This window comes from Trichoplusia ni, chromosome 10 (genome assembly GCF_003590095.1).
Source record: "Trichoplusia ni isolate ovarian cell line Hi5 chromosome 10, tn1, whole genome shotgun sequence".
In the NCBI taxonomy this organism is placed as follows: Eukaryota; Metazoa; Arthropoda; class Insecta; order Lepidoptera; family Noctuidae; genus Trichoplusia; species Trichoplusia ni.
This window is the reverse complement of record NC_039487.1, coordinates 8181697-8209181: the sequence shown is the minus strand read 5'-3', so window position 1 is coordinate 8209181 and position 27485 is coordinate 8181697. Positions and strand designations below refer to the sequence as shown.

The following is a 27485-nucleotide window of genomic DNA, read 5'->3' as shown; positions in this document are numbered from 1 at the left end:
TAATACAAGATAAAGAAGAGATAAGATAAATGACAATTAGTAGTCTCGCTTGATTAATTAGCGTTATTTCAGATTCACTTTTAGAGTCGCAAGTTACAAGATGAAACTTTTTTTTTACTGCATCCCACTGCGCAAAGACCTTCCTTCAAATCCTTCCAAGATTGTTTTTAAATCTCTATTCCTCCATACCTTCTGCAAATTATCCGCCACAGCCACATAATATAATTAAGACACAGAAAAAATTATATAAGCTCAAACCTACAAGCTCGTTCACACGAATCCTTTTATTTGACCTCAAAACCACGTGTTCCTCTCTCATCTTCAGAACTTTCCGACATAATTAATTTCTGGTCGTCTAATTAATTTCTTCTTAACGCGTGCCCCAAAAACCTTTACAAGAACGAATTTGTCCGTCACACGTTCGAGATATTTCTTATTAATCGTATTTATCCCGTGTTCGACTGATATCTGGCAATTCACTTTTATCTAAATACATTGGTTTTATATCCGCTGGAAGTGAATTAGACTGATTGGCGCATGTTTGGATCGAGGAGCACCTACATGATAGAATATACCGTTTTTAATTAATAAGATTGTATGGAGAATTACGGGCGTTGAAGCTTTTGGAGAAATCTCTTTCTGCTCAAGTGGGAGAGCATGTTCTCATCACTGTCATCTCATCATCATATTATGTTGAAGCTCTGTAACCACAGTAGTTGCTTGAAACGCTAGTTGTAATTCGATGAATAAAGGTCTTTTTTAGTCACCTATAGCTAAAGTACTCGAATAACGCGGTACTTCACTATAACGAGCACTCGTTGACTACACTTAGGACAGCATTGAATGGGATGTTGAAAACATTTTCCCCGCTTCCGATAACTAATAAATACGTGGTCTGAAAGCCAAATCTTTACATTTTCAGTGAGGCGAGGTAGGATACGGCCATCAATGAAATGAAGTGGGTTGGAATTTATGGAGAGAAGGATCGAAGCAAATAAAATGCTCAGGTTACCGAGTTACGGAATAAAAATTACTTGAATAGATCTTATTCATGATAGGCGACGTTTTTGTGAAGAGGGTTCCTGTTGCGGACAAATTGCAATGTGTTCTGTGATCGTGGGTATGGGTTTGAGGTAATGTAGACTTTACCACAAAGACGTAGGTTCCAATTTACAATTCTCAAACTAAAAGATGTGCTTGTATTCTTATAGAAATTTGGAAGTGTATGTAGTCGATTGATTGTGAATGTATGGCTTGTTTGAAGCAGAAACAAACAATCATATAAACATTTGCCTTTTAACGCTGGTGGCCGGCTTTATGACTGCAAAAAAAAAAAAAATTTCATCTGCGATAATTTACAACCCTATTTCGTCGAATCATCATAAAGTGGTTCAAAGTTTCAAACTGACAGTTATACAATATGTAGGCATCTTTGTCTCATCCTACGCGAAGTTGATCATTACAATCGAATTAATGCATACATTTGTAATAATATTTTTTATCTTCCCAACAAATTGGCGGAAGTTAAAGGATTTATAAAAATTGTGGATATAATAATTCTCGTCATTCATCATGATCTGCGATTTACATATGTCTTGTTAACTCAGCGATATTTGAAGGTACAACGGTCAAGATAAAATTGGCTAGTGTAATGTCGGTGTCGAATTAACTGTAAATAACTAAATAAAAACCAAAAAATCGATTATTAGCTCATATAACAGCTATGCATCCTATTGTTTTGGAAAACTGGCGATGTGCAACCAGTGTGGGTTTAATCAGAAATTGTTTTGAAAAAGAAAAAAATATTCATTACAAATTGATCAGATACCAAATAATAATGATCACGTCACTTTTTTAGCACAAATAAATATATTTTCTTTCTTCTTCTTTCTTTCTTTCTATGTTTGTGATCATGATAAGCCAGTAAGAATTTTGCTTTGTTAAGCTAGTGATTATCTTTAGAGCCGTCATCTGCTAAAGCAAATATGTATTTAAACTTATTATATTACTATTTAATGTCAACCTTGACATTTTTTAACAAGTAACACAACTGAGAGAAACTTAACATTTTAGACGGAGAACGTAAGCAACGTTATTTTTATACAAAATTGATATATCGCATGTCTCCTTATGTAGCGCATCTCTTAATTAATGTTCTCTGAATGTCATCGTAAATAAAAAAAAATTAAAAACGCGTCCGTTTATTTTTGCTGTATTTTACAATGAAGCACAAGTTTTTATAATAATTATCATAAAAAAGGAAGTTTTTGAATTACGTCTTGCTTTAAGACAAAGCCGCGTGCATAAGCTAGTATCTATTTTCTTATTAAACTGGTATTTAATTTAAAATCAATACCAAATACTATTTCATCTTTACGAATCCATTGTACTTAGTTGGTCTAGCCTCGTATGTTGTCTCTATCTTTTATTATAGCATACGATAGATATTTTATAAAAATCTATAAGTATAAATGTAAATACGTAGTTTCCTCCCTTCAGTAAATACCGAATGGCCCCAATTTTCAACACAAAACAGATGCTATTGACTTACAAATTGCCCAAATAGTTGTTATTTGCCCAAACGTTAATATTCTAGCTTTACCATCATTCATATATTCATGCACATTATTTTACTCAGGGACCAAAGTTTAAATAAATAAACGTAAAGATCTTGCATATAAAGCTTTGAATTTGGAACGAGACAAAATACGAAACCTTGAAACTAATTTTATTTAGTAAAGAAAAAACATTCATAGAATGGTCCAAACATTTTATTTATTTCACATTTACATCTATCTTTACAGGATCTTAGCCTAATGCGACAGAGAAGTAAATAATATTTTTATCATACTCAATCAATAAAACAACAAAAAAGAAAATATTAACGAATTTCATTCGTTCATTTCATAATTCGAATAGCATTGAACTTAATATTTAATATGGTATGCTTCTGAGTTCTAAGGCCGATCACTCAATATACACACTAGAAAAGCCTTAAGGAATAGACGACTTTAAGAATATTCTAGGCTATTTGCATTTCTTCAAAGGAGTTGAGTATGCACAAGCCATCCCTCGACCAAGATCAAGCCAGATACTCGGGCATTTAAATCTGTGCTGACGTAGTCCCACGCTTGCCCTCGCCGTGGAAAAATCTAGATCAATCCCGAGAAAAAGAGGCTATTGTATTTCCTTTTAACTGACTAATTTCTGCAAGGGTGGAGTATGCTTAAAATGGCAAGCTCCGAAGTTTGGGAAACCTTTTGAAATATTACATACCGACGAAGATGGCTAAAGTTTGGAATTGAAGACTTGTGAGTTGTATTTCTGAGAGGCTAAGGATAGCGAACGCATTTTACTGCCACGTCTAACAATTTCTGTGATCTTTATATAGTTTTATTGCCATTTCGCTAAAATATTTCGGGTTCGCTACCAGTCGGTTGACCATCCAGTTGGCTATGTAGATAGTCATAAATATATATCTTATTTGTATACCGTTTGACCGAAGCTACTTCTGCTTGTAGATAGGTCTTATATCGACCGAGGTCTATGAAATATTGATCTACCTGGTTATGTCCCAAGAGAACCCGAAAGTCCTGTTGCATTTAAATATTACTAGCTGTTGCTCCCGGGCCCGCCCGACAAATCGAAAATGATCTCACGCGAATATAAAACTACTATGTGTTAATCCTGGTTATAAACTACCTCTGTACTAAGTTTCGTCTAAATTCGTTCAGTGTTTTTTTGCGTAAAAGAGGAACAACTATCCATCCGAACAAGAACGGTATTCTTTTGATCATTACCGATTTTCTGTCATAATCGAATGAAAATGAATTAGACGTAAATTATTGAATCGATACATAATTTACAGTGGAATAAAAGAAGCTAACATCAGTGCCATTAGTGCGATATCGATTTGCGTGTAATAGATATGCCTTTAGACTCATTTGAGAAATCTTGTCAGGAACGATTTAGAGATTAGGTAACACAATACTGATTCGATTTTGTCTGCCAAAGGCGATGAATCTTCAAAAGTCATCCATCATAAATTAATATCGAAACAGCAAAATCTAAGAGCCAAATTCTAACCTACATATTATGATGTTTGTTGTAGATATAATACTGGAGCTGAAAGCGTAAGAATAAAGTCCCTAGACAAATAACCGGCTATAGTCCAACAAATCGGTGTGCCGACTATTGTTTGCGTTCACTCCCGTATTCCAACATCCATTATTGACATTTACAATTCGCTTGGGAAGTTGGGTCTGAAAACAGCTGACGCAGTTTTATTACTCAATCATTTGTTATTTTACGACACCTCATTTATAAAACTTATGAGCGTATATGAACATGTATCTTGTGTCTGTCTCTCGCCACGAAAATTTCGACTACAATTCTGGTGTGTCTCTTTGTCTAAAAAGTCCATTTAAAAATTAAACGTGACTAAAATTTAATGTAGAACAACAATAAAGACTTCTTAGTGAAATGTACTCCTAAAGTGATTATAGCAGATGTTTATTTATTTGATTCGTGTTCGTAAATAAGAAGCTAAACTAAAATTGATTACCTTTATAAGTACCTAACCAAATTAAGTATAGCTTGCACTCTGAAAACATACGTTACGGGCATACGTTGTTCTCGTCTTGTTCATTTGAAGTCAGTTCATTTTCCATCTACGATGACATAATTTCGGTCAAAGTTCAGTAGATACTTTATAAGTTTCGGTAAATCTCTGGTATACAGCTGTGTAATCGACAAGAGTGTGTTTCATTATGCCGGTTTTTGCAGACAATAGATTTCATACTTTTGCCTGCCGGCGAAGCTATAATCTTTTATTATTATTCTTATTTTTGAGTATCTGCGTAAAGCTTCTTCACATACGGTTTTAAGAACTTCAATTTAGGTAAAAAAAGGAAGACAACAATTTTTACTTTACTTTTATTAAAGTACCGACAGTTTCAAAGTAATCGTTTGTGGGCTTTTAATACGACGCATTTGTAACTAAGCCATCAATTTCACCCCACTTTTGTGTCATTATAACCCAGCGTACAATAACAAGGCATCGATCGTTGATTTAATATTTATAGCCATTGGAAGTTTTAGTTAAAATCCAAACTAAAACGACTGTAATATTTTAGTCTTCCAAAGCATCCAACTGTTTTTATTTCCAGGAAAGTTCAATTTTAATCTCTCGGAATTGTTTTTCTTCGTCTGAAAAACCTAATATGGACATCAGCCGAATTAACTCACGAAATCTCCCATAATTTATGTCCATAAAGAATACAAGGCTAATAAATTTGGAATAGAAATCCCAGATTTCCTGAGAAAGAAATATTAATTTGCGCGCGACCATCTAGAGCGGGATCATCCTGCAGATTGTAATTCTCCGCTGTAAATTACTAGCGGAAATTGGTTTTAGCTGTGGTCGTAAATGTGCCAAGCCCAAGACTTATGAAATTAATTACTTTTTCATATAACTAGCTCAGCCGTATATTATTCCACCACATTTAAAAACACTTTCCCATTTTACGGGAACAGAGACTTGGATGGTGTTCAAAATCGATACGAAATTATAGATCAAAGTTGACTTGCAAAAAGTTGAAACTAGAGAAAGACGAATCCATTTACCCTTTTGTTGAAACGAGGTCAATCGTTTGCCCTCAAAAACTGAGCGTTAAAAAGTTTCTTTTGAAAAATGCTTGTGTGTCGGGAAATAAAGATTGATATTAAGTGTCGTGGATAGGGTGGGAAATCGCTGCCAGTATGGCACGACATTTTGAAAGTGGTTGGCTTGGCGGTATTTGGCATGTCATGGAAACGTGTTTATAATTTATGACTGCCAAAGTTTGTATTTTTTGGTTTTTCGTTTATATTATTTATAAGATGTTGTAAGTGGGCCAAGGTCAGGTCGTAAAAAATCATTTTCTTCCTTAAGGAATATATCTCTATGTATAAAATGGAAGGAAAATGTCTTGTACGGTATTTTCACACAAATTGGTGGTTTTCGGTGATTTTGTAATATGCATTTCTCTCTACGCTTGGGAGTGACATCATGTAAATTAACAGTGACTTTTAATTGAAAGGCGTTAAAGAATACGACAGCTAATCACTAAGCAATACTGTGGCTAATCCTACAACTGTATCTATTTTCATCAGTAATGTATTTCTTGCTTCTTTTAACTCGCCCTTAATTGTGTCAGTAGCTACTTACAATATTAAACCACTTACATACCCCTTTGGGTCGGATAAAATGTCGCTTAGCGCTTTCGACCGTGTCCCCAGGGTGCTTTCGGGGTAATATGACCCATTTACGTAACAATGCAATGTATAGGTCCCACGTAATCAGAAATTACCCATCGTTGGGGGAATTTTGTGGTAAAGGTTCTGAATTTCCTAATTTGTATTTACGAAAATGAATTGGTGGTGGTTGTTGTGAATTATGTTTGATAAGAAAGTTATTTACATGCACTTATTTAGGATCAAAAGGCGCACTACAAACCGTCTTTAAAAATCAAAATTTTATCAAAATGGAAGTAAGTAGTATAGATTTTCAGAAGCATTATATTGTATACTGAAAACAGTTACCTTTTTTGGAATAAAGTTGATGATAAAAGCAAAAGTAAGAAAAGAAAAACATTACAACGAAAAGTTACAAGATAGTCTGGGCATTCCCAAATATTTGATTCCCAAACCGACTTCCATTGTTAAGTTGGCAGATGTTTCTTCAAGTTCCCGTTTGTTATGATTCTCGCCAAACTTTCAGGATCTGTTGACCAAGGAGTTCACTTTTAAGTGCCAATTTGATTTTTCTTTTTGTTGGCAACAACTTCGGGGAATCGACCTAATTTCCTTGTGTTACACGCGTAGCTGGATCGCTTGTACAACATTATTTATCGTTTTCGGGATTGGAGCAAACAATGCTATTGTTTCGTAGAATTTTCTTTTGGCATCCTGATATTTTCTACAAAATCAAAAAACATTGGAGTTAAGATTTATAAAATAGCATGACAGGCGTCCGTGTCTTGTTCGGCTAAAATCAGAAGTGCCATAAATCGTTTCTTTATAATTACCGTTTGTAAATGTTGCACTAGAGATCAAAGAAATCGCGTATTCTTGCTTTAAAAATATCATCGAGTCAAAATGAAAATTACGCAAATTAATATTAATACAATTACACAAGAATGGTCCTTACTGCTTTGAAATAAGAACTATTCGAATCCAAATTACCACGAGTAGACTATACTTAGAATATCTCCTAACAGTTTGTAGCAAAACAGTCACGTACCTGCGACACAATTTCCTCCAGCAAGTTTCCATTGTAATTCAGGAACAAGCTGCTTGCTATACTAATGTAATGTTTGATAACTATACTTCTGGAGAAAGGGGAACTTGAAGCAGGAATAATTTATTCTCGTCACGTTTGCAAATTCATTAGACAGCGAGGCTGTGTCAAATTATATACAAAAGGTTCCATATTCGACCTATGTGTTTCAGACTATCATCTTTATAGGATACCATGCTTATAGATTGCCACGAAATAGCAAATACGTACGTTTGGAAGTCAAATATTTCCAATATTACGCGTGAAAATTTGCCAAGGAGAGCTAACTTTCTGAGCAAATTTTATTTGCGACACCGTTTATCGGATTATAAAATGATAGTGCTCTGTAAGAGAAATGAGCACTGTTATTTTATATTCATGTATCGGTTTTCAAAACTTAGTACCTTGATCCAATTTTTCTACTATATTTAAGAATATCTTCAAAGCAATTCGTCTTTTTTCCCAAGGATTGCTGATGAGAAAACTTCCAAGCTTACCATAACGTGAGTCACATTCATAATGTATCCGTCACTCATTATTTTCATCTAATTGGGCTTGTTTACTCTCCGGTCACGAACCGGTGGTTCTTGAGAGTTTTAGTTATTGCCTTGTTAGTTTTGGTCCACGAGTTTTGTCGGGAAATTGTGCGGAAAAAAGGTAGGTAAGCTTTTATCTTGAAGATCTTAAATGGCGTAGGTGTCTCTTGGTAAGGTTTTTGATTCGTCGGCAGTATCTGAGGAATATTGATAGCTACTCAAAAGCTTTACGTTGTCGCTAGTATAAAATTTAGTAGTAGATATTATTTTGAGGAGTTTAAGTAGCTTATATTAGGTTAGGTTTTTAAAGTCTCGGTAATATTTTAGGTATTTAGATAATTATTTAACTGAAGTCGTCGTTGATGGTGTTTTTACGACAGATTTTACATCAATAGTTATTGTTACTTAAATATAATATAGCTGAATATACATATTTTCTTGAGATTCTACTCCCCTAAAAAATATTTCGTTCATGAAGTAACTCCATTCTAAAGCAAGTTAAATATCCTCTTAAATATCCAGCAAAAATTCTTGACTGAAAATTCCAAAGCATTTCTTTAAAAACATTTTCCTGAAAACTTAACAGCAGTGGAATCTTAAATCGTAGCTAAAAAGCCGACGTTAACAATAGCTGAGACGGGAGAAACGGTGTGTTCTCGACGTAGACCGGGCTTGTAGACTGAGCTGAGATAATAGTATTACCTTACGATCTTTTGTGAGTAAGACTCTTGTAAATCTACAGCGAATTACTTGGTTTACAAGACTTGAGAATTTTTCCTCTTATTTCTGTAAGCTTGAACAAATTTAAAGTATTTTTATACTACACTTAACTCAATGTAGCTGGATTAGCTAAGGAATGTATCTAAGTTGAGACCGCTCATTTAGGCACCATGTAACTGTTTACTTGTATCCTTTCCAGTACTTATGGTGTGCAATATACATATAAAGAATATTCTATCTATCAATTTAAGTTTTTTAGATGTAAAAAAACTGGAAACTATAAATGTAATTCTGTTTGCATTTTTCGTGAAGCGACCTGAATTTTGTTTTGGGCAGGCCTCTGAATATTCGAGTACACTCGCTCCCTCGGGGGAGAGAACGAGTAGTGTCAGACAAGGCAATGTTGCTCCTGCAATCCTTCATACGAAGCAACCCGAAACCTGATGAAATTCTAACTCGTAAATAGTAGTCGCCAGGTCACTTCAGACTACGATGATTACAGTATCGGATGTATTCTTTTATATAAATCTGTACAACCATCTATTAGTCCCCAATGAGTCTTCCTTGTAGAGAATTTTTAAAGTAGTTTTAATTTTCTTATGTTCGAATTTTTTTACCAATGTGTTTGTAACAAAACTAAAATGGATTCACCCAAAGCTATCTTAAAACAAATTCAATGAATCCTCCCTCAATTGCTTTAAATACGAATTGTTGAAACGATCGGCATTTCAAGAAAACGAATGCGATATAAATTCACTTTGAAACCTCCGAATCCAGCGTTCTTAATTAAATTGTTCGGACAAGAATACTTTCCATTGATGGTTTTATTCTAAGAAATGATTCATAATACTCTTGAACTATGGAGATTGAAGAGCTAAATGTAAGCATCAGTGAAGAAGCTGAAATGAGCGAAAATAAACGTTTAGACATGGAACTAAACATCAATCACGCAGACAGACAAATGTTTAGCTTTTAAGAATCCTTTGTCGGAGACTCTTTGACTTCTAGTGTTCAGTACAGTTACAAATTGTCCATTACCCGTGGAGTGCGTTACGAAATCGTATTTTGACTGTGTTGCAAAGAAAATGCTAAAAAATCTCTTCATCTTCTTTCTTGAAAGTTATCGGCTAATAGTGAAATTAACTGAAGGTTTATTTTGTTTATGTGTGACGAGTAGATTAACTTTTTGCGATACGTACAATTGTACCTGATTAGTTTCTGTTTTAATCCTAATCAAATCATATTTAACTCAATATTTGTAATAAATTGCCGGTTTTATAAATATTGTCAAGAAACCATTTAATAAGTTTACTTATGATAGAAAAAAAAACTTTAGAGCTAGTTTTTTATTGACAACGACACCACATTTCCAAGACCAAACCAGAGGATTACACGGTCAAAGAAGTCCATATATCCAGGTCACTTGTTCACACAAAAATACTTCCAAAGGCTCTTTATATAACCTGTCCCCTACTCGTCGGTTGATTAGGCACAATACGCACTCATGCCCACATATTGATTGGCTTTATCTCTGCCAAGCGTTGGCATCGAACTCCTAGTCCACAATATAATACGTTGATAGATGGCCGGCTTTACCTGAACGAAATATTGAAATCCTAGTGGTTGTTCGAGTTCCTTTCAATGTTCATTTGTGGTGTGGACCATAGTGCTGTGAAATGCCTTCAGAACATTTTCCATTGTTTGTATCATTTTGCGAATGTGCTGAAAAGTTTCTAGTTTAAGAGATATGAAATATCCCGCTGTGCTAGTATTAAAATACACCCAAGGGCCCAGTTTTGTTCCGAATCCTTGGCGTGTTTTTAAATATTAAATTTTATAAGCTTAGGTATGACTTTGAGTGTGTTGCTAGGCAGGAATAACATAGTTTCGAGTGTAGCGTTTTATAACAGCCAGAAAAAAAAAATCCAAACCTCCAAACCTTTTTCTCTTAAACAGTGCAAAGATCTCCTAAATCACAGCTCCAAGCTTAAAAGTATTATTACAAAACGATGTACGAGTATTATTCTGCCGCCACATATTCACCCGAATACCAAAAGGTGTTATTGAAAGTATAAAATATTTCATAGCACAAATAATACGTGCCACATAGCAGCTCGTTGTCGCTATAAGAAGCTACAAGTGCCCATAAAACTCAGTTATATTTGGCAACAGGTTGTCCCTAACCTTGCTTCACTACTTCAAAGGATCGTTGAGCAATTTCGTTTTGTTTTTCTAACACTGTTTGGAAACATCACATAACACTTTGTGATATCTGTTTTATGTATTAGACTAATGTTTCAAGGATTAGATGCTTTTATAGATATTGTTTGATTACCCCATGGTACATTTTTTTCAAGAATTTTCCTGTTTCTTTTTGAGGTATTTTTATAGTTCTTTCTGTGGTAAAACAAGGTGTTTAGTTCCAAATGGTACCCTCCGAAAATCACTGGTTAGGTTCCCAGTAAGTTTTCGAAAATATGTCTTGGTTACCCAAATTTTTGCGTCATTGCCCAAAACACTATCATTCGATAAGTACCTACTCTAATACCTAATGCGCTGTGAGGGCAAAATATGCAGCCGCTCCATTTCAAACATGTAGGTATAAATTAAAACGTTATTAACATAACAAGCCATTGAAACCAAGACCTAATACATTGGTCGCTCGTATCGTCATAGCAATCTTGATGACGTCTTTTTCTTTATATGTATGTCTCTGAACAGATCTTTAAGTAATGTCTTTTCGGATTGAGATAATTGCTTTTTGTAACACAATGAAAGCAATTATGATATTGACCGGTAGTTAAAAATTCTACGTCTGCTTCGTCAACAACTATTTGTAGATTTTCATTTAGATTGATCTCTATTATGTAGATATTGACAAGCAATGGTATAGATCTTTTTTTATTTGGATCTTCTTTATCGTAAGACCTCATCACAACAAAATACTCCTTAAGCCTTATATTGTAAAAAATAAAATCATTGTGAATAAAAATACGAAGAAATCTTAAACTATAAAATGTATAAAAAAACAGGTAGACGTTTTCATTCATATTCCAATTCAAAGCAAACTCTGCATTCACATATCAAACTGACATTTCAAATTCTCACACCAGTTCATACAAAAAAAAGCTCAAACAAAAACTAGATCTAAGTACTTCGTAATAAGGTTTAAAACCGAAACAATAATCTTGAACAGTGCCACCGTTTCAGATGGTTATAAGTGTAAATAAGACAATATGCTACAGTGTGGTCTGTCTATTCGTTTTAGTGGTCTGTTACTATTGTATAGACGTAAAAAGAGCGTGGTATAAGCTGATGCTGCACCTGTTCTATACCGTCTGTGATCTGTTGAAGCTCCTCATGAAGTTGGTCGAACTATATTGAGATGGTTGAATTGTGTTTGGGTAAGTTTTGATACATTTTTATTGGTTCATGTTTGTGGAATTATTGATGGATGGATCGTTATTATAACTAACTTTTGTTATATGTGTATGGTGTCTTAAAGTAACTGCGGCTTACGAAACAGTTGTCAGAAGTCTTATAGAATAATCGAATTAAAAAAAATCGAATACCCGCACTTGTTTTTGCCTTTGCCCTTTGGGTACTGGAGCTGGATCAAGTCTCTTTCTGATAGAAACGCTGGCCAGACAAGCACCGGCCTAAAGACCCTGAGCTAGCTGACATGTTTTTGAAACGGGCGTGGACAACGAACGTGCCTTCCGGCAACGGCTTCTTCTAAAATAATATTTACTCAAATTAATTATTTCTGTTTTTTAAGTTTTCACCCGAACGAGGATCGTTCAAACCTGACACTACAAACAGGAAATCCCTCTAAATTGGTTGGTTTTAAAACTAATGGCCACATTTAAAAGAATAAAGTCCCGACTATCAAACGACCTTCTCCCAGTGATCCCATTTGAATAAACAAGCCTTGTGGTACCGTTTGTTTCATCTCGAGTCATGTGGGCGACGCAGGAATTACCAACTTTTAACTATAAATAACTATGAAGATGTTTCTTAGGTGAAGGTGTTTGTTTGTGCTAATTTTTATCTATGTACTTCAAGATTTTTTAATGGCATTCACAATAAGGTTACTATAGTATAGAATGATTTTTGAGTTTTATTTGTTTTATGTATTTTTATCTTCATGGTTTCCAATAAATGATCATAAATTATCGAATAAAACGATTGACATTAAAAAATAATGCTTTTGATATAATTGCAATCTCTAATTTTGAAGATGGTTTACAATTATTGGCAGCGATCACCTATTGACAAACAGTTTGGTTTAATAAACACCAAGAATTTTGTCCAAAACCTTATTTTTATCTCTGGGGGTTTCAGAATCATTAATTCACATGCAAAAAGACGCCCCGAGTCAGGACAAGCATTCGTGGATGTCACAAATGCTTGTCAGTGGGTTTGGTGAGCATTTTCTTTCAACCGTAAACAGATGATGATGTTTTACGGAGATCGTAGTTTTTTCTCAATCCCTTAATGTTTATAGACATCTTTCAACCATAAATCAATCATAGACACGTCCACACAAGATGCAGACAGTTCATGTCAATCAAACAACACCAACTAAACAAATTAATTCCACAAGACATCAGGTTTTTACTATTTGGCCTTGAAATGAAGGTACGGTAATCCACATTCACATGAAAATTTAACTAAAGGAAAATCAACCTTAGGAACTTGTTTTAAAGTCATTTTCCTTCTTTTGCTATTCTTCTCCTAAGGTGCGATTTATTGTACTGTAATATTCGTCATTATAAACAAAAAACACATGACTTAAAACCAGTATTATCTCGGAATTTGATCAACTGGTCACGCGACGACATTGACAGATTTTGAATGCGGAAATAGACCTGATTAAAATATCATTTATGTTTGACGGTTAAAATGATTACCCCTCTTCTCAGGCATTTTATCCTTGGTTTGTCTCTCATCCCTATTTTTCTTCTTAATTACAGTATTTTTTACCAACTCCAAAAGCAGAGCCTTTAGAAAAATGAAATACTTGAATGATTAAGTCTTGCTGGTTCGTCATAAAAAAATTCCCGCTAAACTTCTATCGCACCCTATTACATCGAAATCTGCTTGTATCTATTCCCAAAAAGTCTATCAATAGACAATGAGTGCTATCACTTATCAGCAACGGAATGATTGTCTATCGTCATTACTATTTAATATGAAGGCTTATCTAATATTTTTCCTGACATTTTGGCCTTATCGATCCGAGCCATAAGCTCATTGCAACTAATTTCGATGGTTATGATAAGTTGATAATGATATCGCCAAATTGCATGAATGCATCTCAAAAGTGTAACAAGGAAAATGTGGAAAAAAGCCTTTTTATCACATGATAGCTTTTGCCTGCGGTTGTGTCCGGTAACTAACATCCAGGCGAGTCGTTAATCGCGGTAAGAAGTATGTTTTTCTCAAACGCGAAGTTTACCCCATTAGAAGATTTATTTCAATCGGATTGGCGATGTGAACTCGTAAAAGACAGACACGTATTTATTATTTTATTATATCCGTTAAAAAAGTTTTCTTCCTCTTAAAGGGTTTTCTTAAAAATATTTACGAAGGTTTCCGGTAAAAGTATATCAAGTGTCAAAAAGAGTTCACTTTCCCTGTATTAATGAACTAGGAACTGGTAAAAACGAAATTCCAACCATTATTTCCATCTGCTTCGAGTAAAAAGTAGATTTCTCATTTTTATTTCAACCATAATAATAATGTTTCTCAAGCTGAAATCTCTTCATACGTTTTATTAGATCGTATTATTTTATTTTCAGCCTAATATGATATTTTTCATTTAAGAAAATTAAATCTAAACTGGGTCAGGTCACAAAAAGCTTGGGAAGTTCTAAAACCTTCACAAAGTTTACAATCTGAGATAGAATTGTTCTTTGTTTTACACGCGACGTCTTTACCGTGGGTTTTTGCTATTAAAACAATCTTTTGTGCTTGGCTGCCAGGTACAGTTTTGGAGATATAAGCGACTGGCTAAGCTTTGCGTATCCCTAACATTATTTAGTATTGTGGTAAGATTAAACCCACCCTTTAAAGGGCCCTTAGTAGGTGAAGTAAGACTACCTCTATGAGATTATGTACATTAAGGTAGTTGCTTGGGTTGGTGACGTTCTTAAGTTTGGCCGTAAGACTTTAACCTTTGTGTCTATTGTAGCACTGTAAAAAATCCAAAATTATGATAAGCGGGCTTCCTTCCGAAACCGAATTTAATTTGACTCTTGATTCGGTCCTAAAATGGTCTAATATCGAACCGAACCAATATCGATTGGCGATTCAGTGCTGTCCGTATTGTTGAGGCGTAGTTCTAACTCGTGCCACTGTACGAATTGGCGCTAGTGTCGGGTTCCAGAGTACCACCTCTTTCTCAATTCGATTACAGCAAAACTCCACTCGGTTCCTACAAGGTTCCAAAATTTGATTTAATCCTTATTTGTTACTATTCTAATTATTTTTTAAATTTAAAAACCAGTCAACTGTTCCAACCCAGTCTTCTACCCTCTGAAGATAGACAAAGACAAACAAGACTAAAATCTGTACATTAAAAGCAAATTAATTACGCTCGGACTGATTCCCTTTCTGTGTAACTTTGAAGAACAAACATTAGTTTTTATTACGTTAGTCGAAATGGACTTCTTGTTCTGACCTTTTTAGTAATGGATGTTAGTCAATATAGTTTTTGCTACAAATTGTGATAACACTGAATAGGTTTAGTTGAAATTGGGCTATTGTACGAGATCATTTGTAACTGTCAAAGACTTCCGAAACTTAAATCATTAGCTGTTACTTAGTGAGTATCCCCACAGGAAACTGAAATTTTAAGTTATTATGGGCAACACTTTCAAAAACTTTCCTTTTTTGGCTCGAAATTTTCCTGTTTCTATAATAACTAAAGTTTGCTTTTACGAAAAGGCATAACAAAAAATAGTAAATGGCATTGCAGTTTCCTCTTAGAATAAGAAATTTGGTTGTTCTACGAGACAATGCAAAGCTCTTAAACGTTTACATGGAGAATGTGTTCCATCAATTTTCTAAATACTAACTCCTTACCTCTAACGTGAAACAGCTCCACAATAATCTTTTACACGTGGGCTCAGTTCCAAATCCGAACAATAACATAAATACTTCGCGTGATCTTTAAAAAGTCGAAAACTGCCGGTTTATCGAGTCCATAGCTCGTGTAGCCAACAGCGATGACAGCTTCATTGGCTATAGATTCTTTTAAAAGTATCTTGTTTAGAATTAAATCCCTAATTATATACGTAATGCTGGGAATTGCTTTTTTTTAAGATATGCGAATTGAATCTTAAAATATATTTAGATTAGACGTAATTTAGAATAATCAATGAGTAGAGACTTAAACCCACTTGTAGTTTTTTAGGGGAAAACGAATGATGTCAAATCACCAGTTCTTGTAGTAATGCCATTGCATCTGTTAAAGTATCGAAACTTTGAGTAGCGATATGTCCCTGTTCCGCAGCTGCAAAAATACAACTAAGAGCTTAATGGTAGTACTATAAAAAAAGTTTCGTAAATGTCTATCAAACTCAGCTCAGACACCCCAAAATGTCCTACTTTACGTAAAATCGTTACATAGTAACGTCGCTCACCTGAATATGTAAATTTTACACAGGCGAAACACAGGGAAAACTACTTTTCATCCCCGAAGGCTGTTGCTATAAGCGACCTCAACGCTTTCGGCGGAAGCCGGCTTACCTTTTTCATTAAATTTTGGAAACGTGAAACGTGACACGATGTTTTGGAAATGAAATACTAAAATTAATTAATTATCTTGCTGCGAATAATTGTTGGTATACTCTTACTCACGGTTTAAAATAATTTAATAGATTACCTAATGTACTAACCTAATTGTACATTTTATGTAGGATTGAGTACTAGATAGAGATTGGTAAAGTGGGGGAATCCTCACGGTCACCCTCTTCCTCGGCTGAAAGAATGGGTATCGTTAGACTCTTGTTAACTGAACCTAAACGGCCGTGCTACGTCATCTGAGTTTTTGTGTCGGTATATGTTAATGCGTTTCAATCCTTTATACACATGTTGGATTGAATACCTACTAGTAATTTTGCTGTCGTTGCTAGACTTTCGTGGCTGTAGATTGATAGCTGATAGTTTTTAAATTCGTCTTCCTCAGACTTTTAATAATTTTGCTTATTTTTTAGTCTTAACTATACTAAATTGGTAGCTGAAACATTATTGTTTTAAGAAGGCGCAATAGTGGAACGTGAAAACGGACGATACTTATATTTATAATTATTTAGTACACACGCGTATATATCAGGGTTGCCCGACTAACTTCGGGCTCAACTGAAGTCCTTAATCATGACCTGGTGCGACATTGGTTGCAAAGCGTACTGGCATACTATTATAATGACATATATACCCCTATTACTTCAGTATGAACTCCCGTCTGTTGGCAGTAAAATATACCTTAGCGATAGGACCGCTCTACCTATTAATAATTGTCAAATACTCTACTTATGTGTGCAATAAAGTATACTTTATCTATCTATATTTATATAAAGATCCGTATATATGTAAACTCATACCTACGCTTTGTCCTGTCGCCTACTATTAAACGTTCATAACTTCGTACCAACGGGGCTTGGCTCACAATTATTTCATTAGCCGACATCCCGTTATCCTGTAGACAATGCGTAGGTATGGGCATAAACTCTGTTGTAATCGGATTGTTGGGATTTGATTACGTAGCCGGCTTCTCAAAGGGTTATAGTGGATCTGTATTAAACATAGGAGGTGTTACGGTAATGCGTGATTAAGTTTTTAACCGATCTTCATTAAACTTTGCACACACGTTTTTGAGGGCTTAAAAGTAACATTACACTGTCAACTATAGATCATTCCCGAGAAGAAAAATACCTTGACGTATAAAACGATTATTACGTAATCAAAATCTCATGAGAGAGAAATGGAAGAGAAGTGGGGAGGCCTTTGCCCGACTGTAGGACATTCCGGGCTTTTTTCGATCAATTTTTATACTTATTGTAAAGTTTTATTATTCTTTCCGCAGTATTTACCCGGACTAACATCTGTATTGCAAACAATTCTAAGAGAAGATATTTTATTGCAATGATGGTCACACATATCTGTTACACCATGTATATATGTACCTACTGATATTAAGGGAAGAAAAATTTCCAATTACGTCTACTCATTACTCTAGCACCCTGTATACTCGTATGTTCTGATACCTAGCTATGTTAACATTAACACCCACAATGCCGCTCATTAGTCTTCAATTAATCCGAGATAGGCTTAACACGCGGTAATTAAGCTCGTGTACACTAATCATTCTGGAAATTCACGCTTGTGGAAGGGGAAAACAGAGTTGATACCTATTATACTATTATCTTGATTCAGATGCATTGACAATTTCCAAATTAGTATTTATTTCACGATTTGTTACTTCTGAAATACCTCCTTCTGTACAACATTCCCGTGGAAAATTGTTACTAGTAAAAGGGGTCATAAATTGTATTCTAATACGGAATCTAAATTAAATTGTTAACCTAAACTTATGAAATCAAAACATCATTTTACATAATCCCTATCCGAATTTAATTTTCATAATATCCGGGTATTGTAATCATAATTTTTCAATCATAAACAATCCACAGCAAAATGTTTACGCAAACTTTTCAAAATCATACCAAACTTGTTTTGAGTGAAACTATTTGAGTCTAGATTATTTCTAGCGTAAATAACCCGACTGATGTACATTAACGTAACACTGTCCATACCCCGCGCGCACAAACAAACGCACAGTTTTACGAAAAAGTGTAGGAAGTTGCAGTTTTATGTGGAAACGCTGATGATGTGATGAGACCGAGAATTCGATTAAAAGTAGATAAGAAAACGATCGCAATGTGAAATAAAATAAAAGTTTCATGATTAGCGAGAAAAGCTGAATGAAAATTTGATTTCCTATCAGCTTCGTTTGATAAAGTATTTAGTATACTTAAACCAAAATTCGTTTTCATATCCGAATCCCAAATGCTCAATCATAGGTTTCCCTAAAACTCGCTAAAACGCATAGTTCTCCGCTGTCCGCATCAGGCTGAAGGTTGTCCTACACAGCATTTTCTGTTCTCGGTCTCAACTCAACGACTCAAATGGCAATAATTGTATTTGAAATATTGCTTATTCTACTATACTATCCAAACCTTAACTTTCTGCCTTATGTTTGTCCAAAGATTTGAACTTCCAGTTTACTTACCTCATAAAAGCGCAAAAGCTGATATTGAACAAATATTACGTGACTTCAGTGGAAAAAGGCTTCTTATTCTCGCCTTTATAGACGTAAATTTTGCTGTTCAGACCGTTGAGAATATTATGTGTGATGTAGAATAAAACTAGCAACGCCTAAATAAAACCTCATAGCTTTTGTATTTTTCTTAGGAAGAAGTTTTCTTTTGGTACGGTAAAAGTAAAGTGAAGTAGTAAATCATATTGAGTTGGGTAAGAGGCACATAATGGAGAAAATTGCGGCTTTTTGATCTTGTGATATTGCCTGCTATGTATTATGAAAATGATAAATATGGGAAGGAAGGAAAAAATTAGAATTTTTCGTTACAAAATTTACAAAAGTTAAGTTTATTAACACAGTTGTAGCTGTTTTGTCTCCTGACTCGTAGTGACTGAGATATGATGACTTATTCTTTTCGACTCGTATATTAATGTTTTTTTAGCTCTTGTTGAATCTTCACATAACCAAAACTGAACAACGATGACTATTGATAACACCACGTATATACCTACCATATCCATATCGTTGCCGTAGTTTCAATCCGCTTTTCCAACTTGAACTGAAACATTAAGACGATTTACGTCGGTTTAGTGGCTGTCAAAAATATACCTTCATCATAGCATCGATGCTTGGAAATAGGATTTGATTTGATCGTAAATCGAGCCTTTATAACCTTATTAGACTGAAAGTCCCGGCAAACTGAGGTCGAAAACCGTTCATCAATCAATCTGGCTTTCCAAAACCTAAACTGGAAATAGGATTTTCGCCGGCGAATATATTGCTGAAATGCGGTCAAGTGTGTGGGAAATTTAGGTGGTGTTTGTTTTCCAATATTCCATTCCAAAATGGACTCTTTTAATCTACAAAAACAATTTTATTAAACTAGTGATTTAGTAAGTTAAGTATTATGGTTTAATTTATAATTATATTATATGCTTTATGAAGGATTTGGGGGAGGCCTTTGCCCAGCAGTGGGACACAGTGGGCTAGAGAAAAAAAAATGCTTTATGAGTCCCAAATACGTTTTTTGTAACCAGCCAGTGACGGAAAAGTTAATTTTTCCCTATTTTATAAAATAGGTAAAATAATAAAATACGGTATTTTAAGTTCAAATTTCGAAGAATGACCAGAAGCAAATCTTGAATAGGCTTACAAAAGCAAAAGCAAAAAAAAAACACTTTTCCTAAGTTAAACTAAACTTGAATGTCTGCATTGCTTGTCCTTTAAAAAGCAACCAAATAAAAAACCTTTCTTACCCCATGGTAACGTATAAAACGTCTAAATCCACTATCATCTGTTACGTCAATCGCTAAATTGGCAATTTTTTCCAGTATCACACGCCGTCAGCTGTTGCGGACAGTCTTTGTATTTCGTATAGCCTTTGAACCTTTCGACCTCGATCCCGGCTTCTGTCGACATTTTAACAAAGATACAGATTTTAAAAGGTCAGACATCGGGCGCTTTAAGTAGTTTTTGTTATGCTGCCAATCAGTCTCGAGGACTTTTTGTCTACACCGAAGTGAAAATTATGGACTAAATTGATAGAACCTGATAAAAATAATTTATTGTCTTGTTACTTAATTGTATCAAGAACGTTGTTCTTAGGGTTAAAATCACCCTTAATTATCATGTCCTTCTTATTATCAAGAAGGCAGATATCCATTAAGATCTCCAGTTACTTAAGTTTTGTTTCTGAGTACATTCGTTAGTAGTGGTATAAGAAGGGGTTAAAACTTATCTTCGTAAATAATAAAGCACATTTTTTTGCTTTATTGGAAAGTGTCGATTTTGGGCATAGTCAAGCCCAAAAAGCCAGACTCGCGAAACTGAGGCTTCCGTACAAATTAAACAAAATAAAGGCGAATTTACAAATATAATTGGGTGATCAAATTTATGATAAGACACGATGATTGATGACTGACGATTAACTTTAATCTTTATTTTAAGATCTGTTGACATGATCATCGGCCAAATTTCAATTGCTTAGATATCACTGTTCATGACCTACAGGTTGGTGGCGGACTGGCTACAGATAGCCTTAGTATTAAGATTCCTTATTTACCTTATGGGTGCGGAACCCTAAAAAGGGTATTTCACCCAAATTTTACCTCGTTTGTGTAGCTTCTGTCTGAGCTAACGAAATGAGCGCAGTAAGCGGTGTTGCTAACTCAATTATTGAACCCGATGGACCCGATATTGGATAGTGTTACTGACGGTGGCTGAAATTCAAAGTGTTACGTAAATGTGACTGTTAGAAGCTGTAATCAGGGCTGGATCTAGGGGCCTCGAGGCAACAAAGGAGTGGGGCCCCCTTGGTTCAAGTTATTTTCATTCAGTGAAAAATTTATCGAGCTTTTTTTATAGCACTGGCCTAAAGTGCCTTATGGATAATACGGCACTGGCAGTGATGGCAATCTGTGAAATTATTAACACCAAATGACAAATTATTCAAAATATTACAAGTCATGTAAGTAATTAGTGATTGGTTAATTGGCTCAAAAATATCTAATTAATCCTTCAAATAAAAATATGGGGTGTTATAAATCTACCTGACGGCTGCATATACTTTTAAAAATCCATAAAGTAAAACGGCGTTCATATTAATTTACATTACCGTTTTTTTATAAATTGAAAAAGAGGATAATAAAGTTAAATCATTTTAGTGTTTAGACGTCTACATAAGACAAAAAAGTGACGTTCCCAAAAGGAAGCCCTAGAACCTATTGACACCGAAGACAAAACTTTTTTCCGTTCGAATATCATGAATAGATAAAGTTGGTAAGGTTGTAAGGAGATCTGAATCTATTAAACCGAATTTAAGTTTTACAAATTGAAAGCCGCCTTATTTGGGAGTGTCATAACTTTGTGTATCAACACAAAAACTTTCGGCTAGTGAAAAAGACACGGGTCAGCTATCTTAATAAGTTATAAAGGAGAATTCTCCTTTTTTTGACGTATGAACTTGTAATAAATTTTCCTTATATTCTTTTCTCTTTTTCCCCAGGTGTTGTTGCATGGTGGGGGTAAGGAGAAGGTGCCAGAATGGGAGACAGTTTCTTGCACCTGGGGGACATTGTCTCCCTGCACGCGGAGGGCACTGTATCAGGATTCCTCAGTACCTTAGGGTAAGTTACTAAACAATACATCCCTGTCCATGAGTACTGACAAAATTTGTACGAGTACAAAACGAGACCTGCATTAACGAATTAAATCCTATTGTCGCATGGGTTTTTACAACCATTCAAGCCACACCAGAAAGTCATCCAAAATAGGTATAAGCATTTCGTGGATCACAAAAACCCTTGTCGTACGTGGGGAAGACAGGAAGACCAGAAGCAGTAGAATCCTACTAAAGGTAAAAAAATAAGATTAAATAAATAAAAAAGAGTGTGAATATAATTAGATTAATGTTAGTCGATAAATTTAACACGGTAAAACATTGAAACCACGGGAAAGTCACACCAATGGCCCAAAAAACTTAAATCGGACATCCATTTCTCATTCGTTACACTTTCCGTTTGTCGGACCCGAGCCGACAATATATCTACTCACCAACATACACCAATATAAGTCAGTGTGTGTACATTTTGAAAGCTTTCGTAGTACTGTACTCTGTCATAAAGAGAGCTTTTAGTCTATGATACACTTACACCACATAGTGTGCACATCAGCGTTTATATCGAAGTAAAGTGACCCTGACACTTTGAAGTGTCAGTTAGCGACGCATGTCTCTACTATGACTTTGTAAAGAGGGTGAAGTTTGTGACGTTGTATCTCAGAATCTACTGAAATTATAAAGAATTTTTTTTAAATAAAAAAAAAAACGAATAATTGTTGATAATTATATTAAGAATATTATACGTAAAAGATAAGTATCCACGTCAGACCTTTGGCTACAATATACAGGGTGTCCTAAAACTCAACGATAATCTGAGACCGGATGAAAGGCCAAGTGATAACAGATCAGGGAAACAAACCATAAGAGGATGAATGGACTTATAAAAGACCTAGACTATTTACTATCCATTTCGATTAATATTTGCTTTCTACTGTGAGCCATTTCTCGTTTCTACCGGTTGCCAATTGAGAGTATTTGGACTAAAACTTATTTTATTGATAAAAAACGAGTATTAAGGGTTTAAACTACTCTTCGAACCTTCATTGGCCTAGCCTTTTCCCAACTATGTTGGGGTCGGCTACCAGTCCAACCGGTTTCAGCTAAGTACCAGTGTTTTACAAGAAGCGACTGCCTATCTGACCTCCTCAACCCAGTTACCTGGGCAACACGATACCCCTTGGTTAGACTGGCTGTCAGACTTTTTCAAGCTTCTGACCTGTAACAACTATCAAAGATGTAGGAATAACAGCCGGGACCCACAATTTAACGTGCCTTCCGAAACACGGAGGAACTCGTTGTAACAAAGATGGTCACCCATCTACGGACCAACCGCGTCAAGCATAGCTTAACCTGTGATCGAATCACTTATGCGGTTATAGCTTAGCCACGAACTACTCTTCGAACCTTATGATATTCAAAAATACTGGAAAATGTCCCAGATTAAAGTCCTGAACGACTGGTCATTTGAAAACATTTAATATAAATACACGCTTGGCTATATTACCTACTCTAGTTCATCCAGTAGGTGCTATAAATATCCTTGTTTGATGCTTATATCACAAACTTTATGTAGGCTGATATTTCAGTAACTTCCTAAGTAGTTTGCGAGTTTCAACTGAATAATTCAGAAATGTAAGTAAAGGATGGGTTATATTAATTTTGTTGGAGTGTTCGTTGGTTCGTAGTCATTAACTTAAGTAAGGCTTCAGAGGAAATGAAGTATTTGAACAATAAATAGATATTAATGAGATATGCTATTGTTTCACGTTCTATTTTCGTACTCAGGCATATTTGGACGGGAAACATTTAGACAGTAGGCATTATGACGAGCGTTTACAATTTACATCGATGGCATCGCTCAAATGTATTGATTTATCAAATTTTATTGGCGACTTCTCAAATAGAAATGTCATCTACATATTTAAGCAATTTGATTGCTTTAATATAAGTAAATTAAGGGATGCTGATAAGATTCTAAGCCAGGGTGGTCAAAGATAACATTATATCTTAAGATCACAATGGTAATTGATGATGATTTCGATTGATAATGATTTAAAAAGTTTAAAAGTATGTGAACCCAAAAGAAAGCAATAGCCGATGGTAACAAATGATTTGTAAAAGTGCAAATCAAAATCAAAACTCCATTTACGAGATACCACTACCTACATGTCTCCTTGCTTACATTTAAAAGTATATTGTCAGATATCTTTATACTATATTCGCTCTTTTATACGATTTCATTTAACACGCAATTGAATTGATTCAATTTGATTTCATTTGTCTGCATTGCGAGAAGTTTGCCGATCCGATTCATACATAAATATCATTGAGTGTATCATATCCATTTTTTAGGATTCCTTACGGTAAAAACCTGAATCATGAGGTGATGTTTCGGTAAGTCTAAGTTGATTGATTGACTAAATAAGGCCTATGCCGCATAGATATTAGATTTCTTTTCACTTCTCTAACCATCGAAGGTTGAAATATTCTAAGAAAAACTATTCTAAAACATCATAATGACCTACAATATTTATTTGACCTCGTCTGTCAAAATCGCACAGAAGAGTCAGTAAACCTGTATAATGGTTGAATTGACGTCATAACGCTTTTAATTATTATAGTTCTATTCAATTCGGATAATTAATTAATAGTTCATTGATTTATTTATACTGTTTTTTAAACTTTGTACGAGAGTATATTTTTTTTAATAGTCGGTTACGTGTATCGAAATAATCTCCAGTTTTCCCTGCTTTTGGCAGTAATGTGAAGCCGGCGAAATCACGAGAGGTGGTATATGTTTGACATATCTTTGGTGGTCTGTCCGTCTATCATAGTTTTCGAACGAATTGAGCGATTTCCGTTTAGTTAGTTTTGTATTAAAGGTGACTTATTTGCAGTTGTTTTTAGACATGTTTGAGAAAAAACATTCAAGCCATGTAATAGTTGTGGGGGCAAAAAAAATATAAATTTTGTTGTTAAACATAGAGAAGAGAATTAAACTCTTATACTGCTTACACCAATAATATTTCATACAGACATACATCTTACCGCAAATTTACAAGCACCAACATGTGTTTAATAGAGTGTTTACTACACACTGGTACGTTTATTCCGGTATAATCCCGCTCTAGTCGTCAACATCGGCAAACTGTGTCGCTGTTGACATGTTATATTCAACATGCGGGGAGTGTGCGCCAATATTTTGGCCCGGACTTGAATGTCGATCATTGTCGAATATTTGAAACTAGTAGGCTAGGGAAAATTATGATGGAATCAGCAGGAACATATTACGGATCAGTTAAAGAGTTTGTTTCCTTAATTGTGGGCTTAGATGGGTTATGTTAAGGAGTTAATAGAATATAAAGGAGTAAAACACATGTTGCTGGTTCGATCAATGCGTAGAACAACTTTTGGGTGATCCACGAATGCTTGTTCTGAGTCTGTTTGTCTTGTGCATGTAACTTGGAAGGGTTTAAATTCCTAAACAGTCGAGACGTTTTCATAAGTAAAGGAAAATTATAGAATATTATTAACAGATTTCTCAACACTAGAATTACCCTAGATGGAATTTGTATGGTAAAATAGGGGTTGCCGCTTTGCTGGGTCGGTTTCCAGTATGATTGGATAAAACTTATTCTTAAATTTTGGCTAGAATGCTGGTCCTGACCTACACAACTCAATTTCTCGTAAAGTAGAACATCCAACAAAGTGATATCATAATAATGATTACTCAATAACCGTCAAAGTAATGTGTTTGTTATCTTGCGGTTCGCAAATGGTCAACTATTGTTATGTCAGTCATAATGTGCAATTTACTGAGACTTGAGTAAGCGATAATTTTTGTGGTCCCGAACCTGAGGATAAAAACGGAACCATATTACTAAGGTTCCAAAGTCCGTCCGTCTGCATCCAGGATGTATCTCAAGAACCGTATTAATGATGACAAAAATATTAGTATCGTTGGTACGCCTATAACATAGTACTTTACTAGTTGTCCTCGGATTCTTCGAAAATTAATTTTTCATTTGCCTATTTGAAAAGAATCCTCATTATTGCAAGTCCTAATCGCAATTGACCAGTTTCTATCCATCTCAGTAACTCTGCAGCCTATTTTACACTTTATATACTCCAAAATCTACTTCAATAAATAATAATATTACCTAAGTACATCATAATGTAACAACATTCGCACATTACATAGAATTACAGCATTGTTTATGTTACGAGTGCGTGAATATCAACAAGTGTGTAACATTTGCGCATCGGATCGCGACCTTTTCGTTCACTGTGCCCCAATTCACTTTGTATGCAGTACTTGTTAAATAATAGTTTCTATGACTAAGAAATTTCAGTAATCTAAGTATATATTTTTATCTGTTTTTTTAATGTTTTTTCAGAGTTTTTAGCTCTCCGTTCACTGCTGATACTGATATCTATACTTCTATACTTACTAATATATAAAGCTGAAGAGTTTGTTTGTTTGTTTGTTTGAACGCGCTAATCTCAGGAACTACTGGTTCGATTTGAAAAATTCTTTTTGTGTTGAATAGACCATTTATCAAGGAAGGCTATAGGCTATATAACACCACGCTGCGACTAATAGGAGCGAAGATACAATGGAAAATCTGGAAAAGACGGGGAAAATTCTAACCACGTGGACGAAGTCGCGGGCAACAGCTAGTTACTGATAAAAAAAGCATTGCTATCCGTTTACCCTGCTCAGTTCCCAGTAGTTAGAAACAAAACAGAAGTCATTAATGGATATAAAATATATAATTCCCTCAATAATACAGGCCAGAAATAGAACTGCTTTTTCCGTCGGCCCCAGCAATTAATAATATGTCTTATTAATAACCTGTACATTCTTGCTGTCTGTGATATTTAGCAAATGAATAGGAAGAATTAATTATCATCCATTTTCGTATCTCGTGGAAATGTATATCAATGAACAATATTGGGAACAAGTTTGCGAAGAATCCTAATTAGTATCCTATCCAATTACTTATTACAGCAATAACGTGACTGCACCGATAACTGATTGATTGAGATCACCACGCCAAATCCACTGAGCGCGACGTGTTCGATTTCGATCTCCACGTGTAAAAAGAATTTGTGTGATCCAGTCTGGGTGCATTCGTGCATGTGACTTGAATGTTTGTACAACCCCCTCGACACAAGAGAGATTTCTGAGAGGTTTAAAAAAGTTGAGAAATACAATTACTCTATTCATGTGTTTGTCTTCAGGTTGGTAGATGACAGGTGTGTGGTGTGCCCGGAGGCGGGCGACCTGACTGATCCACCCAAAAAGTTCCGGGGTAAGTTCTAAACGACATAATATTATAACGTCTCGTTGACCCGAAACAAAACTTGGACATACAGAAGACGGGGAAGACTCCTACCAAACTAACTCTTATTGTGGAAGCGAAGTAGAACACTCTACAAAGTAAAGCGCCATCTCTTTTTGAC

General features: G+C 35.0%; 1 pseudogene; it reads left to right on the top strand.

The window, feature by feature from the left end:
- LOC113498185 overlaps positions 1 to 27485 on the top strand; it is a 64112-nt pseudogene that overhangs the window by 6777 nt on the left and 29850 nt on the right.